Raw genomic sequence first — 3805 nt, 5'->3', positions numbered from 1 at the left:
TGGTTCCTCTGTATCTTGGGTTTTGTATCTGCAGATTTAACCAACTAGGGATAATGTAATACTATAGCAGATATTTATTGAAAAGAATCTGCATATGCAGTTCGAACCCATGTTTGTTCAAGGGTCAACTATACATCTTTCTTATCTCTCCATCTCATCTTCTTTTTTGTAATTTCTCTATGAATCCTATGCTTCTGGCATCCTCATCTACTCTTTCTACCCCTCAATACCTTCTACTTCTAATCAGTGGTTCATCTGACTCAGAATTCCCTCCTCGCCACCGATTGTATTAATCAGGGTTCACCACAGAAACAGAACCAATAGGATATGTAAAGCTACATAAGAGATATAGATGTAGATATAGGAATAGGCACATGATTATGGAGGCTGAGAAGGTCCATGGAAGTTAACAATACTTAAATACTGATATAAAGTCAATACATTTTCTTGTGTTCCATGATAAGGGAATAAGAGAGGAAAGAAGACAAAGATATTTGAGGTATATACACACATATATATATTCACACACAAATGTATTCATAGCAAAATTAGGAGGAAATGCTCATGACAGTTTCAGTCCTTATTTCTGTAACTGGTCATGTGACCATAGTTGCTATTTGTAACTATCTTCATCTACTACCCATTCTATGTCTTTGCCTCCAGCAAGCACCTCAGCTGGTCATGGTTCCTACCTGGTGAAGTCACACAAATCTTCCTTCCTGAAGGGTCTGGGCCATTTGTAGTCCTGCCTGGATTGGGTGGTTGTAGTTTTCCATTTACCTTAATCACAAGGCACGATAATACTGAGACACCCTAACAGATCTCCTGTACTCCAGACATATGTTTCCTTACCTCCTTTGTGGAATAATAATTCAATCTCCCCTCAGTAATCATGATCCGTCACCCCAGCCAACACTGTAACTCTATTCTTTACCTGTTGTTTCAGAGGCGTGAGTAGCGCCAGGTGGCCAGGTGCCAGTATTCACCTCCAGTTCAATGGAATCATTGTTGAGTCTCCTGGTGGAAGCATTGCCCCCTCTGGAACTAAGATCTCTAGGTCAGCAAAGCATAAAGTCACAGAAACAAAAAGCAAAAATTTTGCTAGTGGGTCACTAGGGTTAACAGTGAGTGGTGCCACTACAATTTCTACCCCTTGATCACTACACTCATGAATCCTGGCTCTCATATAAATATGATATTGCACCATATATGGAACGCTGATTTAGAGCATATGCAGCTTTCTGTAGAACCTTACCCCAGCCCTGAAAAGTATTACCACCTAGCTGGCTTTGTAACTGAGTCTTCAAAAGGTCATTCCACCATTCTATCAAGCCAGCTACTTCAGGACGGTGAGGAACATAGTAAGACCAGTGAATTCCATGAGCATGGGACCACTGTAGCACTTCTTTTGCTTTGATTTGAGTTCCTTGATCAGAAGCAATGCTGTGTGGAAAATCACGACAGTGGACAAGGTATTCCGTAAATCCGTGGATGGTGGTTTTGGCATAAGCATTGCATGCAGAGAAGGCAAATCAATATCTAGAGTAAGAGTCTATTCCAGTAAGAACAAAATACTGCCCCTTCCATGATGGAAGCAGTCCAATTGATCAGCCTGCACCAGGTAGCTGGCTGTTCACCCTGGAGAGTGATGCCATATGAGGGCTCAGTGTTAGAACCGGCTGCGGCAGACAGGGCGCTTAATGGTGGCCACGGCCAGGCTGGTCTTGGTGAGAGGGAGTCCGGGCTGCTGAGCCCATGCATGATGTCCGTCCTGCCACCCTGGCCCCTTTGCTCATGAACACATTGGACAATGACAGGGGTCTGGGGAAGGAGGCTGACTGGTGTCCACAGAAGACGACATCCTATCCTACTGACTGTTATAATCCTCCTGGGCTTACGTCACCCTTGGTGTGCATTTCCATGGGACACAAATATCTTCATGGTTTTTCCCACTCAGAGAGATCTATCGACATACTTCCTCCTCAAATGTCTGCATCACCAATTTTCCAGTCACGTCCCTTCCAAGCCCCTGATCATCCAGTCAGACCGCGGCCACCGCCCATGAATCAGGATATAGTTGCACACCTGCCCTTTTCTCCTTCTGAGCAGAGTGAACAAACGGGTGCACTGCCCAGTCTGACCACTGGGAGGGTTTGTTTTCACCACTCTTTTTAAGGGAAATCCCAGGAAGAAGCTGTAGGGCTGCAGCTGTCCACTTTGCGATGGTGCTTGCATATTCTATAGAACCATCGGTAAAGCAGGCCTGAGTCTCCTTTTCCTCTGTCGGCTGGTCGTAGGGAATGTCCCGTGTGGTCATAGGTGCAGGCTGGGCGAGAGAAGGCAGGGTAGCAGGAGTAGGGACCGCGGACATTTGGGCCACTTCTTCATGTGATTTACTTGTGCCTTCAGGGCTCAGGCCCAGTCCTGTATACACCACTTCTGTCTGATGATGGGGTGTTGCTGTCATGCCTAACTCCAGAGCTTCATGGGTCAGTTAACAACCAGCTGATAATGGGATGCTCAGGTCACATGGTAAATTGTTCAGTCTCTACAAAGGCCCGGTAGCAGGCCAAGAGCTCTCTCTCAAAAGGAAGGTAGTTCTCTTCAGATGATGGCAGGACCTTGCCCCATAATCCTAAAGGCCTATGCTGCAATTCACCTGTAGGGACCTGGCAAAGGCTCCAGGCAGCATCCTATCTGCCACCGACACTTCAAACACCATTGGATCTGGTGAATCATGTGGCCCATTTGACAGACCAGCTTACACAGCACAAATGTTCAGGGTACAGAGAGTAAGCAGCGAAAAAGAAACAAATCCCAGGAGTGACGCAAAGTCCAACAGGTGGTGATCTAGAACGGGCAATATTTAAAGAACAGGCAGGCATCTAGAAGTTCTGCCAGAATTTAGGAAAAGGACTAGCAAGATAATCAGACTTTTGGTTTTAGCAGAAACATATCTCCTGAGAAAGCAAAACTCTACCCACCACTTGTCAGACTGGAAAAACAGACAGAAATAAAGCCAGCTGCAAATGTTAACAGAAAATAACATCTCTCTCAAGGACACTGAATCTATAAAGTGTCATGACAACCCCCTACTCTGAATGACTCCTGCTTTATTAATCACTGAGAAATTTTATTCTCTAAAATCATAGATTAGCAGAGACTTTGCTTTTTAAAATTAGATCAGTAAAAATAAAACACCCAACTCTTGCCTGGAGGGTCTGAGGCACTTTGACACAAAGGCTCCGTCTCAATTTACAACCCAGGGGCAGAGATTCAGATGCAACAGTCCACATCCATCTTAACTTTACTTTGCACTTCCCAAGGACACAGGAGCCTGGGTCTACTTCACAGTCCAAACCTGATGTTGACCCCTTCAGCCACAGCCCAGCTTGGCTTTGAGCCTCTCAAATGTTGCTTCATTTAAATATCACCTCAGTTCCATCCTTTCCCCAAATCCTGCAATAGTTCTATCTTTTCCTTTGCTAAGACTCCAAAGTTGCTCTGGTGGGCAGTCTCCTTCCTTGCATTGGGTCCAGAAGCCTGATTGTGTCAGACAATTTGCTCCTGGTCGCCTTAGGCTGATTGGGCTGGGACAGTTCTAATCAGTGTACATGCTAGAATGAGATGAGGAAGCTATGCAGAAGCCCAGTTAGAAAGATCACAGGGGATTGTTGCTTGAGGACAAGGTAAGGATCCACTTAAGGGAATCAAGATATTAGGACAAGACAAAAGGTAAATGTGCTTTCGTGCCAAGCCTAAATGTTGGTCTGTTACAGCCTGAGTATCTCCTGCCTTCAGTTCA

Source organism: Physeter macrocephalus, chromosome 7 (genome assembly GCF_002837175.3).
Source record: "Physeter macrocephalus isolate SW-GA chromosome 7, ASM283717v5, whole genome shotgun sequence".
In the NCBI taxonomy this organism is placed as follows: domain Eukaryota; kingdom Metazoa; phylum Chordata; class Mammalia; order Artiodactyla; family Physeteridae; genus Physeter; species Physeter macrocephalus.
The sequence above is the reverse complement of the archived record's forward strand: the minus strand, read 5'-3'. Positions refer to the sequence as shown.